Here is a 14840-nt window from a genome sequence, read left to right as displayed (position 1 = left end):
TCCTGGAGATTTGAGGTGGAGCCTGAAGGTTTGGGGAGGGGAAGGGAAGGGCCTCAACTGGGCATAAAGTCATGGGGGGCTGGCCAAACTGTGGCTCTCCAGATGTTCATGGACCACAATACCCATGAGCCCCTGCCAGAGCTGCTGGTATGCCCCTACCTGGTAGGAAGAGCTTCTGGAGGAGATGCAGGTCCTGCCAGTGCTTATGCAGTTCCTCAGGGGCTGTGAAACAGAGCTCTTCCAGCAGCCATTTCGTTGAGGTCAGGCTACCCAAAACATCTACGAAACCTCCACACAAACACACACTGCCCATGAAGCACTCTCCCTCGTAACATCCTGAATGTGGCAAATAATCTGGGACCATAATATGGTGAGCCACATGAAGAGGCCCGGTAGCCAGGGGTGCCGGCTGCTATGAGATTTCTTAATGATCATTGTTTCATTTCACGCTGGTTTTCAATGGCTGTACGGCACCCTGAGACGGCTGGCCCTAGAGGGGCCATCCTATAAACCCAATTATAAATAAAGAAGTAAATTCTAGGAGGTCCCCATGGCCCGCCTGGAACTTGGCAACTCACCTTTATGCACCACCTATTGGTGATAAGCAAACAGGCTTTTGTTTGGTCACTACCATCTTCCCCCCAGCTGGCCAGCATCGGAGGCCAAATAGTGGACAAAATAGATCCTCGGTCCGATTGAGCCGGGCTCTTTTTTAGCAAGCCTTGAAATGAATGGAAGAGCTGTGGGATTTTGTGTGTGTGTGTGTGTGTGTGTGTGTGTGTGTGTGTGTGTGTGTTTGGCAGGAGACGGGCAAAAATCTGTTTGGGGAAGTTAAAATTACTGGGACGAGTGAAATTGCATGTTATCTGACAAGGTCTCTCTGTGTCGCTCTGTCGCCTTGAAGTGGTATCTCTGAAAGGAACTCTTTCATGTATTAAGAGCTTTACAAACTAGCCCTTGTGTTTCAGGCTCAGGCGCAGAGAGAGAATTGTCCCCCTGCCACGTGTTTCTATATTTTAAAGGGCTTAAGCCAAAAGGTGTGCATTGCCTGGTTGGGATGTGTGTGTGTGTGTGTTTTCTTAAAAAGGGGGGGGGGCGAAATTCTGATTGCAGATAACTGCCCAATTTGATTTAGTGTCGAATGATAGTGATAGCGTTGATAACGTGGCATTCATCGGTAATTCATCTTCTGCTGGTAGAAATTTACCGCAAAGCCGAGCTTTCCCAACACTGACAAGTCCTATTAATCTTCCTCAGACACATTTCAGTAGGTGTCTCCAGCTAGGCCCTACATCTGAAACACTCCCAAACGTCGCCAGGGATCAGGAGAGGCCCTCGTTTCAAGCTTCACTCATACAGGAAACTGTGTGGCACTGTTTTATTTTGTTTGTTTCTTTAAGTCTTTCTGCACTTTAATTATGAGTTTTTGCTTGCTTCCCCGCCCCTTTAAAAAGACCAAAACATATTAAGCTTTTGAAAGTGATCAAGTTTAGACCTATAACAGAGTTGCAAATGGAGGCTACCCAGTCAGGACTGCACTTTTTAGAAGCTTAGGTGTGCTATACAAACAGCTGAAGGACTGTGAAGGGTTAATGCTTCACAATAACAGAGAGCTTTGAGTAATAGGCTGTCCAAGAGATTGGATCAGTTAGCATCAGCTGAGCTTCTGAATTGGATGCTGGGGAGGATTCAGTCTGATTTCAGCCTTAGCTGAGAAGAATGTAGTACTGACCAATTTAGGATTCAGCTCTGAGAGCAGTTTAACACAGACAGGAGAACTGGGGAAAGTTGGCAAGGATGAGTGGGTAATTGGACCCAAAAAAAGGGGATAGATCTTCTAATAAGAGGATGATTTTTCTACCCAGTCAAACAATGAGTTAGCTTTGAAGAGTGCAGAGATACCTGGTCCGGTGTGGTTAGAAACTGCCTTGGGAGATCTTAAGAGTCAGTTAAAGACCCAACCTGGATTTCCCAGGTGAGCCCGATCCCATCAGATCTTGGAAGTTAAGCAGAGTCATGCACTTGGAAGGGTGACCTCCAAGGAATACCAGGGTCATGCCACAGGAACAGGCTAGGATGTCACTGCTGAAGGATCTCTCCTCCATTAATCCATCAAACCCTCTTTAAAAGCCACCTCTGCTTGTGGCCATCGCTACATACATCCCGCCATTTAATTATGCAGTGCGTAAAAAAGTATTTCCCTTAGTTCTGAAACGGTTGCCCATCAACTTCAGGGGAATCAACTTGGTGTGGTAGTGTAGTAGTGAAGTGGTTTGATTCCCTGCTCCTCCACAAGCAGCCAGCTGGGTGAACTTCAGCTAATCACAGTCCTGTTAGAGCTGTTCTCACAGAGCAGTTCAGTCAGAGTTCTCTCAGCCCCCCTCAACCTCACTGGGTGTCTGTTGTGGAGAGAGGAAGGGAAAGTGATTACAAGCTGCTTTGAGACTCCTTCAGGAAGTGAAAAGTGGAGTATAAAAACCTAGTCAGTTCTTGAGAGTCAGTGTGGAGGAGAGGTTAAAAGCAGCAGCTTCTAATCTGGTGAGCCAGGTTTGATTCCTCACTCCTCCTCCACATGCAGCCACCTGGGTGACCCTGGGCTATAACTGCCCTTTTGGGGTGACCTTTTTTGGGTCCAAATAGAAGTCTCTGTCTAATTACCCACTCATCCTTGCCAACTTTCCCCAATTCTCCTGTCTGTGTTAAACTGCTCTCAGAGCTGAATCCCAAATTGGTCAGTACTACAGTACTACAGACCTTGGGACAGTCCTGATAGAGCTGTTCTCACAGAGCAGTTCTCTCAGAACTCTTGCCACCCCACCCATCTCGCAGAGAATCTGTTAGGGAGAGAGGAAGGGAAGGCAATAGTGAGTCACTTTGACTCTTTTTGGAAGTGAAAAGTGGGTTCCAAAAAAAAAAAACTCTTCTTCTTCACTCCCACAATCTAGTATTACACAGGAATATTCTACTCTCTCTCTCACTCTCTCTCCTTCACTTTGACTACCTACCCCATGCATAATTCCAGTCCTCAGTCTATCATGCCCCTTTGGTTGGGAGGAGTGCTGGGAATTCAAGCCCTTTCCTTCCTATCCCTTTTTTGTTTTTAAAGCACACGTTGGGCAAACGCCCACTTGAGCTCCCCGATTCCACTCCAGAACGAAACCGGAGGCTAATGCGGCCGCTCAGCTGACTCCTCCACAGCTCGAGGGATTCCCCCCCCTTTTTTTTGTTGTCTTTATATTAGCTTCCAAGGCATGAACAAATACGGCTCAGCCAAATTAGACCAATCGTATTGAAAGACAGATTATGCACCGGGATCGTTGAGGTGGGCAAACAAGATGGGTGCAAAATGGCCGTGTGTGTTTTTGCCAAAGAGCTCGCAGAATTTAAATGGGGTCATTTGGAGTTTTTTTTGTTTGTTGGAGGGGAATCAAAACATGGAATGGGAACTGGGCCGTGTCCTTTGGAAGCTGCACCTCACACCCCGCCCCGTAGCTTTTGTCTTTGTGTCTCTTCTGTATCTTCATCTGCAGTAGAGCCAGCATGGAGCTGTGGTTAGAACGTTGGACTGGGATCTAGAAGACCCAGGTTTGAATCCCCATTTAGTTTATTTGATTTATTATTTATCCCCTGGCATGGGCCATGTAGCCAGGGACATTTGGAGGTGTTGCCATGACCTGCCTCCATGACCCCTAGCATTCCTTGGAAGAACTATCACCCCAGTTCTTGGAGGTTCCAATCCAAATACCAGGCAGGGAAGTTGGAAGGTGGTTTCCCATTTCCTGTTTCCGCGTTATGGCCCTTCATGTTCCTTGGAAGAACTGCCACCCATTGCCCGGGCTAGCCAGGTTGGGTTCCACCCTGAACTCTCAGCGTGTGACTTTGAGCCACCACACAGCATAGCCTACCTTGCAGGATTGTTGTGAGGATAAAATGGAAACCACTTTGGGTCCCGACTGGGGGAAGATGTTCAGTATAAATTGGAAAGAAATACCCGTGGGGGGGGGGAGGATAAAACGCAGGTCGCTGTGGAATTGTTCCCAAACTCACCTCATCGCTAAGAACAGACCAACCTTCATAAAGAACAAAACTGATGGTCTTTCCACCAGCATGGAGACTTGATTCACATACCCTGTACAGACGTGCCTCAAATATGCACACATTCGCAGGCCTACAAAAGCTTTACCTTTTTCAAATGTGTTTACAGAGTTGGGACATGTTCCGCAGTTAGTTGGGGAAGACCCTCAGCCGGGAGATTTTGAAAACGGTCCCTCGAACGTTTTGTGGCTCCTTCTCCTGGCTCTAGAGGATGGGTGGATCCATCCCTTGGCCTCTTCTATTAGCACTCTCCTCCGGAACTCCTGAAACAAATGCAGAGATGTTTCTTTGGTGCAGGTTAGAGGCGAAGAGAAAGAACGGTGGTCCAAAATGGCCCCCAGGGCAAATTCTGGAATCTGCCATGAGTATCCTGCAGAATCTTAGGTGGTCCGTGCATTCCCTCTCTAGCCGTTCCCATTTGCAGTGTGAGGGAAAACGATACTGGCCTACTTTGCAGGCTGGTCGTCAAGAATGCCGTACTTTCAAGACTAAAAGTGGCTTAAAAGTAGCAAGTACATTTGTATGGTATCCTTGTTTATGAAATGCAAAGGTTTTATCTGCACCATCAGCAGTTAAATGGCTGACATAGGTAGATATATCCCCTTCTAAGTTTTGGGGCTTTCTTCTTTGTTTTATTTAAACTGATTTCCCCCCCCCCCCCGTCTTTTGTAAGCTGCCCATGGTCTTGGGTTCATCCTTGAGTTGGTTGTAATAATTACTGAGAACAGAAGAAGAGCCCTGCTGGATCAGACCAGGGAGGGCCCATCCAGTCCAGCATCCTATCTCACAGTGCGGCCAACCAGTTCCTCTGGAGGTCCAGCAAAAGGGCGTTGTTATTATGATTTGAGTCCTTTCATTGAGTAAAATGGATACTAAACATTAAATGCTCATTAAATGAGCAAATAATTCTGCTCAGAAAGGTACCACAAGAGACGGAGCTGTTAACCGGGAAGGAGCGAGTTCTAATTCTGCTTCGGTCATAACTTCAGTGGGCAGTGCAGTACAAACCTCAACCCACTGTGGGCCTGATCATGCAAAGGGACCTTGAAGGACTGTTGGGGAAGTGACCAAGATAAATTGTGCAAGGCAGGACGAAATGCTTTGAGGTACGAAAGACAGACAGACAGAGAGGTTGAGTGTGAGATGGATGACAGACAGACAGACGGCATGAATTTTCCCCTATTACCCCTCCACTACCTTTACTGAACCACATACTTAAAGTCACGTGCGTGGACTTCCTCCTTCCACTTGGGGTGCCTAAAAAGAAAGAATTAAATTTTACTTAGTCATAATTTGTCATAAAGACCTGACCTGACGTTGAAGACAATCCGTGCCATCTTAAGTAAGAACCCTTTCCTGGGAGGAAACCACAGTAAGCAGAGTTGAGTAAGGTCCAGAGGTCTTCATCAAACTTTGCAGACCGGGGGGGTGGGGGGGGTAGGGGGGAGAGATTTGCGGAGCAATCCAATTCAGACTTTGCCCCCTTTGCAAACTCTTTGGTTTCGATGGATTTAGTAAAGCGTAGCTCTGCTTAAGAGCGTTGGCTATCACGTGAAACCAACACAACGTTTTTAATGGTATTTTAGAGAAAAGGCAACATTCTCGTTTTCATATAAAAAAGGACCCTCTCAGAACTCCGAATCACAATTGTTCACATTTCACAGATGGGAAAATGAAGTTTCAAAGCAGCATTCTGCACATGAAACCGGCCAGAGAATACCGACCAGAGCCACTCAGAAGTAGCTCTACAATCTAGGCCTTCCCCCCCACACACACACATAGTTGCAGCCCCCCCACCCCCAGCATGCCCCCCCTAAGAACACCTTGCAAACTTTGCATTCCTCTCAAGTACCCTCAAACTCTTTCCCTGAATTGCGTGAAAAGATCTCAATGACCTTATTGTAGGTGGCAAGCGTAAATGTACCATATTAATAACTTCTTATCCGAGACAAATTAAGTCCTTATGTGTCAAAAGCACTCGGCTCTGGAATACCTACAAGAGAAGTATTTATTGAATAAATGTTGGATCCAATTTCATTTTAATGTGAGTGACAGGAGGCTCGGGCCTCGGCGAGCGAGATAAAAAACACGCCAACCTGAGATTCAACGGCAGACTAACTCCTAACTTGTCTAGTTCTATTATGGTCTCCTTAAAAAGTGTGTGTGGGGGGGGGGAAGTAGTGGTATCAAAAGGGTTTGGGTAGTGGGTAGAGAGATATTTCTTTTTCCCCCTCCCTCCTCCTCCTCCTTCTGAAGAGCAAGGAGAGAGATAGAAAGGAAGGGAGAGCAACAGAAAAAGCGCTGGCGTCCAGCCTAAAGAGAAATCATTGAAACAAATTAATCCTATGCTGTTTAGATTGACATGGTAATCCATCATCAGCAAAGCTAACTCCGAAACCAATCTCCAATCGGCAGTCTTCTTTCACTGCCCCTGAAGGCACAAAGGCAGATAGTAGAAAAGAGAGGCGGGAGGGAAGAAATATCAAAAAAAGAGGGGGGGGGACAATACTGTGAGTACGGAGAAAGGAGAGGGAAGAGGGATGAAAACGCCATTGTGTTCCTCCTAATTTGGACCACCGCTCGCCTCCCCCCGGAAAAAAACCACCGAATTCTCTATAATCTTGACTCATTGCCCTGTCATAATCCTGATATTTTGTCTCCTTGTCGATTTGCCTTCTGTTTACAGACTGCAGAGATCTCAACGGCTCGGGCATCCGGCGGGTGAGGCCTTCGGTATGGGCGCTGCCCTGAGAGACCCTGTCCCACAGCATCCTTTGGCTTATGCACGGAGACGAACCCCCTACCCACAAACCAAACCGTAAGAGTTGATCGGCAGGGGTGCGGATGTTAAGGGGGGGGATGTCTTCCCCTTCAGACGCTGCCATTCAGATATAGCAGCCAGAGAAGCTGGTGGGAGCCGTTTGGGGAGGGGGCCGGATTGCCCTAGGGATCCTGAGAACTGTTCAGTTGAAGGGGGACGGAGAGGGGGAGTCTTCCGGGAGGCTGATTATTGCACTTCAGACCAGCCTACCTCACAGAGCTGGTGTTAGGATAAAACAATAGAGACTCTTCCCTGAGCTAACGTAAATGAGAAGAATATAATGGGCGGGGAGGGGGGACAGAGATGTTGCACACAGAGTTTCCTAATTCTTGCTAATAGTGGGCCGAAGTCAGTTTACCTTGAGGCCAGTGCTTGGAGTGGCCACCGAGGTCTTTCACATCACCCTTTAAGTTGGGATGCTGGGGGTTGAACCCAGGACAGCCTTCATGTGTGGCTGATGTTGTACTACCGGGGTTCTGCAACCTTTCCCAGACATTTGGGTGGCCACTGACATCCCTGTATACCTCTGGGGCCCACATCCGCTGTTTCTCTACTGGTCTTGTCCCTTACTCCACATTGGAAATGGACAATGATTGACTGGCATCTCACTTCTTTGAAGGGGCATCTCCCCACTTCCAGGTTTCCTGAAGCCTGAAAAAGATTTCAGGGGGTTCTTCATGGTCAAAGGGTTGGGGAAAGATGGGCTACCACAACGCCATGGCAGTGGCTCTCCAAGGTCTCAAACAGGTCTTCTACATCTCCCCCTGCTTGTTCCAATCATGGAGATTCCAGGGATTGAATCGGAGATGCCCTGCCCCAAAGTCCTGGCGTAAGGAGTCAAAGAGAGCCTCCTAGTTATGGACCCAAAACACCAAACTGCCTCCAGATATGGACCCAAACAGATAACTCGTGGCAAGAGACCAACAGGAGTAGCTTACCAGTGACTTTCTCAACATAGTAGCCCTAAGGCCAGGGCTGAGCCAGCTTGGCTTGAAAAATCTGAGGAGATCAAGCTGCCTTGGGCCGTCCAGTCCAGGGCTACGTGGAACAGATAAAATGCAAAGGAGCAAAGCAGCATTCAGCTTCCTAGGATCTTTCCGCGCCTTTCTGTCCTTTCCCATTCCAGAGGAGTGAAAATGGGTCAAACACCGTCTTCTCATTGGGGACCCAGTAAAATTGCCTTGCCGGATTGGATTACCTTTGTGGGCCACCAGCTGGCCATCTCTCCCCTGGAAAGGAGGAGGAAGAAGAACTGGCTTTATTCTACCTCCCATTTTTCTACCTGAAGGAGTATCATAGAATCACCTTAGAATCATAGAATCCTGGAATTGGTAGCGACACCCGGGTCATCTAGTCCAACCCCCTGCATAATGCAGAAACTCACCTGCCCACCCACAGCCTTCCCTCCCTCTCCCCACAACAGACACCATGTGAGATAGGTAGGGTTGAGAGAGCTCTGAGAGAACTGGGACCAGTCCAAGATCACCCTGCCAGCTGCATGTGGAGGAGAGGGGAATTGAACGTGGTTCTCCAGATTAGAGGAGGAGGAGAACTGGCTTTTTCTATATCCCACTCTTTTACTACCCAAGGGAGTCTCAAAGCAACTTACAACCCCCTTCCCTTCCTTTCCCCACAACAGACATCCTGTGAAGTGTGTGTGGCTGAGAGAGCTCTGAAAGAACTGTGAGTGGCCCAAGGTCACCCAGCTGGCTGTATGTGGAGGAGGAGGAGTGGGGATTCAAACCTGGTTTTCCAGATTAGAAGCCGCTGTTTTTAACCACTACACCAATGCAGTTGCCAGGGTCCTCACCGGCACATCTTGGAGGCCCTCCTCCAGCCAGTGCTGAGGCAGTTGTATTGGTTGCTGGTCTGGATCAGGTTCAAAGTTTTGGTTTTAACCCTCAAGGCCATCCACAATCAGGTCCCCACTTTTCTGAGGGACCGCTTGCCTCATTGGCCCTGCAGAATGCTGCGCTCCATGGAGCTTATTTACTGATAGTCCCTGGCTCGAGGGAAGCTTGCCTGGCCTGAACCAAGTCCAGGGCCTTTTCAGTCCTGGCCCTAACCAGGGCCCATTCTGCACACAAAGGATAATGCACTTTCAATGTGCTTTGGCAGCTGGATTTACCCGTGCAGAACAGGAAAATCGAAAGTGCATTGAAAGCGCATTATCTATTGTGTGCAGAATAGGCCCTGGTAGAATGAGCTCCTGGGAGAGCTGAGGGCCCTGACGGAGCTTTCAATTTTCCACAGGGCCTGCAAGACAGATCTCTTCCGCCAGGCCTTTGGTTGAGGCCGGAGTAGTTAAGATATGGGCTCCCCTCCTTATTTTTCCTTATTTTCACTGATTAAGATCTAGGTGGCTCCTCTAATCCCCCCCTGTCTGTATGAGCAAGGAGATGGGAAGAGTTAGCAGTTGCCAACTGGACTGGCTTCTTGTTGTTGCTGTTGTTGTTGTTGTTGTTGTTGTTGTTGCTGTTGTTGCTTTAAGGGGTTTTATGATGGGTTTTAATGTGGCTTTACTCGGATTGTTAGCTGCCACAAGCCAGTCACAAGAGCAGCAGGGTGGAAGTGGAATTAACAAATAATATTAAATAATAAATTAAGAAGCTGGTTCTCACGCCAAGCTGGCTCTCTGCTTCCTCTTAAGGTGCCTTCAAAAGCTATTGTGGCATAGCAGTTAGAGTGTCAGTCAAGGCCTGGGTTCAAATCCTCATTCAACCATGGAACCATGGCTGGACGGTTGTAGCTGATTTGCTCTCTCAACCTACTCACCTGGCAAAGTTCTTGTGGAAAAGATGTAAGGGAGGTTGGGAGAAAGGACTATGTTGTAAGCCACACAGGGTCCCTATTGGGGACAAAAAGAAGGGTATAAATCTGGGGCCATGAATAAATAACCAGTAGAAATAGCTCCACCCTGACCTGGAAGGCCCAGTCTTGCCGAATCCCATCAAATCTTAGAAGCTAAGGAAGGTCGTACCTGGTTAGGACTTGGATGAGAGGTTGCTATGTAGAAACAGCCAATGGACAACTATCTCTGTTCCTCTCTGCCCTGCCTTGGACGGCTCGTTAGATCTCATCGGATCTCAGAATTAAGTAGGGTCAGCCCTGGATCATACTTGGATGGGAGACCACCAAGGTAGATAAGGTTGCTACACAGAGGAAGCCAATGGCCAAATACCTCTGCTCAACTCTTGACCCGAAAAACCTGCGGGGGTCGCCAGACGTTGGCTGAGACCTGGTGGCACCTTCCACCACCAGTAATGCCTCCATGCCCGCTGCAATAATTTGGCAGTCAGGCTAGGATTCCTTGAGAGAAGAAGACCCTTTGAAAGAGACCGAGCAAGGCCTCTGTGCTCTGGCTTCAGAGAGCTGCGTTACCCGGGACTTTTTAATCAGCCTCCAGTTCTGGAGGCCGACATTGCAGAACATATGTCACCGAAGTCATGCCACTCAGATAAGCGCGGCCCAGAAAGTTAAGTCGAACAGAGAGCCGGCTTCTTTGCCTTACATACAGCGAGCGGCAAACATCTGACACCTTGCAGTCAACAGCGGAGAGGTCAAAGAGTCCGTAATATGAACCATATTCAACATTCGCCCTACTTTCCTTCAACCGGGGGTATGGTTTCGTCTCGTTTTATTATTCAGATAAACACGGCAGGAACCACACACTCCCTGATTTAAAAAATAAATAAATTCTTTGGGGGACTAAAACTGAGAGCTATTAAAAGGCGGAGGAAATCATAAAAGGAATTGCATCTTGCCCCCCCCCCCCCCGACGACCAAGCTTTTATTTTCAAAACAACCAAGTTTTCAAATGCTGCTGTCGAAGCGCCCCCACGCTTTTCTGGACCTGAAAATAAGCCAAAGAAACGGATGCTTTCATCGGACACTATTAAGGTGCTTTTGAAATTAAACGCGTGGGCCAAATTAGGCCGTGGAGGTTGTCAGGGTACACGGTTTGAGACACCTGTAGCTTTTCATGCCAGCTATATTTGCCCTTTAAATGAAATGTGTTTTTGTCCTTAGACCAGGGAGGACACAAAAACTTAAAAGGACATGCTCATTCTGGTATAAGAGAGCCTCTTATAAGACCCTCCAATCGCCCCGCAAGAGAGCTTTGTTATTTATATCCCATAACTTGATATGAACTATCCTAAAACAGCAGCTCTGATGTGGGTCACCAGAACAAGGCAGATACTGAGAATGGTCAGGGAAAATGGTGGCAAAGGGAACTTTCCAAATGGTAGGCATTAAGGGGAAAGAGAGCTTCTCGGGTTCATTTCAACGGACAGGAGAATTTTCCACTTGGGCTGTACCCCCAATCCATAGTGAAACCTTTCGGAATCTGAGCTGGAAACAGTAGAAACCAAGCAGAGCGTATTTATCTGTGGGGTATTTTATTATTCTTTTTCTTAATATATATGAGCGTGAAAGGGCACACTGATTTAAATATTAAATCGGTTGACCAGCCGAGAGGGCCCATTTTAACCAATGCAGAGTTTCATGCAAATTTTCCTATATATTTGCATGCATGTATTTTTATATATATATTTGCATTATTACATTACAAGTTTTTTTTACAAGCTATCTTCAGCGAAGTCTTTTGACTTTTGCATAATCTACAAATGACAGCATTGATCAATTCATTTGTTGATGCAAAAGGGGTCAGTTTTGAATCAATTCTAAATTATTTCATTAGGCAGTGATTTTTATATTTTACACACACATATAGACGCACACACATATAGCGGTTATGGGATTATCACACAGGGGGGAGATTTTAAGAACCCCCAAATCTGGAAGAAGCAGGCCTGCAACTGGCATTCCAAACTTATTTTTCTAGAAATGAATTTCACAACCACCTTGTCAGAGACTCAAAAATGCCACTTCACCCCACAAAGTCTGATACCTCATTCTTTCTTGTTACAGAATCTAACTTTAATATTTCCACACATTACCGTCTCCCTCCAATGTGCCTCAGTCAAACAGGCAAGACCATTTAGGGATGAGGGGAATTAAAGTAATATTTTTAAAAGAAACAGCACCGGATTCACCTTTGCTATGAAAGTTGGGGCCACTGTAAGGAAGGACGAAACAGGGGGGTCCTTTAAAAATGCTTATGGCTGGCAGAATTGGACCCTGGTTTGAGAAGAGTTCTTAATGTAGTTGAGGAAACCTCGGACACCTAAAATATTTCTGGGGAGATTTTAAAGTAAAATGAACAAGCCACAAGGGGTGGTAAGAGGCTGCATCATTTTGAATCAATTCATCGGCTAAATTCCTCCAGCAATTTCTTCTCAATGCCTCTTCCGTATGGACCAAGGCAGGTTTCCCCTGAACCCTAAATGCTGCATCTTTGTTTAGCTACAAGCTCACCTAAGCCACGGAAAATGATAAAACGCCATTTTGAATTCATCAAGGGTGCTAAGCATCCATAGGGGATGCTGGTGGAGACAGAAGCACCCCTTGCAATTTTACAGTTCAACAATATGACAACATTTTAAGGGGAAGAAGGGAGGGGGGAGAACACAGGGAGAAATGCTGTATCCACTTAGGATTTCAAAGCTGTTGGGGGGCAATTTGGCTTTTGAAGACAGTACTAAGAATACCTGAAGCCCACGTAAGGACTGGATCAGTCTCAGGTTCCCCAAAAAGACTCTGCTTTGCGGATAAAATGTGCATATAATGTAATTTATTTCCAGATCAGCCTTTCATTGTGGAGTGACCTCTCTTTTCCAGAGAGGAGCAAACTAGTTAAATATGTAGTTAAGAGTATATTGGAAGGATTGGGGGTGGGGGGGGTAGAACCTGCTTTTTAAAAATACCCACACACATACAGATGCAGGCCAAAAAGACTATTCTCCTTGACAATGAGTTTATAAAAGGTTTGAGGCTGATCTATTAGCATCCACTTCACTTAACTCCTCGGTGAATTCACAGAGTCCAATAAATATGGGCCTGCCATAGATAAATGACACGGTTTCCTAACAGGTAAGGTTACTCCCCTCGAATAAAGAGAACTTCTCCCTTGCAGGTGAGTAAGACCATTATAATGGTAGGCCCCAATCCAGCCCTACCCCTCCTTCATCTGCTAGAAGGGCGAAGAGGTTTTAAGATTGTAGGGGCAGGGGGGATCCTGTCCCCTCACCTCTCCTCTGACACACACCCGGACTGGTCTCTGAAACCAGGGGGATCATTCCAGGGGGATCCTTCCAAGAATTTAGATTCCTTTGCAGCTGACTCCAGGGCTGAAATTCAAACTGCGCCGTCCCCCCTCAAATTGCCTAGCCAAGTTTGACTGGGGATCAACTGATGCCTAACTCCAAAGTTGGTTCTTGGGGACAGCTGGGAGGGGAGGGGGACTTTAGACATGGGTTGTGTCCCCTGCATTGCTGGGGCTTTTAGTTTAGGCTTGGCCAGAGGGGGCTCCCCTTCCATGGGGATCTCTGGACTCCTTAATTCGAACCCAAATCTGCTCTTTAAAAAATAAATTTTGCATTTCGGTATCTGCACAAACGCTCCTTCTGGGCTCCTTGAGCCAGGGGTGAAACGGGGAACCCAAGAGGGGCAAAAGGGACCAAACCACCGGCCCCAAATCACCCATATGTGTCTGTCGAAACCCACCCCCCTTAAAAACCGATAGCCCGGCCACTTTGAGGGGCTCCAGGCGCTCTCCTGATCACCTGCTCCGTTACCCCAAAAGCTTTAAACAGGCAGACATCCCCTTCCCACCTCTTGCTCAAATGTGGGCAGGGGGCCCATGAAGGGGGGTGTGGGGGGAGGCTTTCTGCATGCTCCCCCCAGCCTCGTGGCTCACTTGGCGACCTCCAGGTGTGGACCCCGACCCCTCTCTCTTTTCCCTACATCTTTCTCTCTCTCCTCTCTCACACCCTGCTGGTTTCTTAGAACCCCCCCCCCCTGCCATACATGGTCAAGAACCAGCGAAGGCAACTCCCGCCCTACCCCCCCCCCCCCAAGCGAAGGTGAAATTGACACCCGCAACCCGCATAGACTAGTTCGCCGCTTTGGCCAGGGCCGAGAGGAGAAAATTTAAGATGACGGAAGGGGGGGATCCAGTGAGAGTGAAGGGGGCAACTCTCGCTCTCTCGCTCTCTCTGCACTCCGGCAGTCCCTAATCACCTTCCGGATCGATTTCGCGAACTCTTTTCATCCCTGCTGCGGACACAGCTTAAAACCCTCCCGCGGCCAGTGCGCTCCTGTCTTTATACACGCTGATGGTGATAAAATGACTTCGCCCGCACCGCTCCCTCCCTCCCTCTGCTCCCACCTTTGCCGTTTACCCCCCCCCCCAAATAAAACCCGTTCGAGTCCCCCGGCTATTCCGGTGGGATTGGATCCACATTCGGCGTCGGGATCGCGCCGCCGCCTCTGGCGGATCGCTAGCCCCGGCCCCGAAGTCGAGAGGCCAGGCGGGCGTGGTGGTCCGGGCAGGGGGCTCGCTTCCCCCTCCCTTGCTCCGACCGGGCTGAGCGGCGCTTTGCAGGCCAGGCCGCGTTTCCTCGGGAGTAAGCGCCGCTGAATCCCGCGGGATCGACGCGGCGGAGAGATCAGACAAGCGCGCCGGGGGATCCCCTTTCCCCGGGCCAAATCCAGACCCGAAGAAATTGCCCAAGACTCTTTCGCACGCGCCGATGTACACGGGAACATTGTTTCTGCCCGTTTGACACGGGACGGGCAATTGCCCTCTCCCTGGCCGCCTTCCGACGTGCGCGCGTCTGCCTGGGGAATCTCCGCGTGTCAGGGGAGAGAACGGCGTTTGACGCCAAGCGCTTTTCTCCCTTGAGCCGATTCCTGGCTTCCCTATGCTGCGGGGGAATCGTCCACGAGATTTGCTGGACGCTCCTGTCCGCGGTCACGCGTGTCGTGTTCCAAGCGATGCGGATAGGGGGGGGGGCGAAGG

The 14840-nt window shown here is 48.5% G+C and overlaps 1 long non-coding RNA gene across 8 annotated transcripts in view; it reads right to left on the bottom strand.

Annotated features, from left to right (window-relative positions):
* LOC143827649 (uncharacterized) overlaps nucleotides 1–14840 on the bottom strand; it is an 89874-nt gene that overhangs the window by 65777 nt on the left and 9257 nt on the right. For all 8 annotated transcript variants that reach the window (XR_013227375.1, XR_013227372.1, XR_013227373.1 and 5 more), the window contains 2 exons: nucleotides 5311–5352; nucleotides 4184–4358 (listed from right to left, as the gene is read on the bottom strand). This is a non-coding gene — a long non-coding RNA (uncharacterized LOC143827649). The remainder of the gene's footprint in view (nucleotides 1–4183; nucleotides 4359–5310; nucleotides 5353–14840) is intronic.

The sequence above is a fragment of the Paroedura picta genome, chromosome 18 (assembly GCF_049243985.1).
Source record: "Paroedura picta isolate Pp20150507F chromosome 18, Ppicta_v3.0, whole genome shotgun sequence".
In the NCBI taxonomy this organism is placed as follows: domain Eukaryota; kingdom Metazoa; phylum Chordata; class Lepidosauria; order Squamata; family Gekkonidae; genus Paroedura; species Paroedura picta.
Note: the sequence above shows the minus strand (reverse complement) of the source record. Positions and strands in the feature narration are given on the sequence as shown.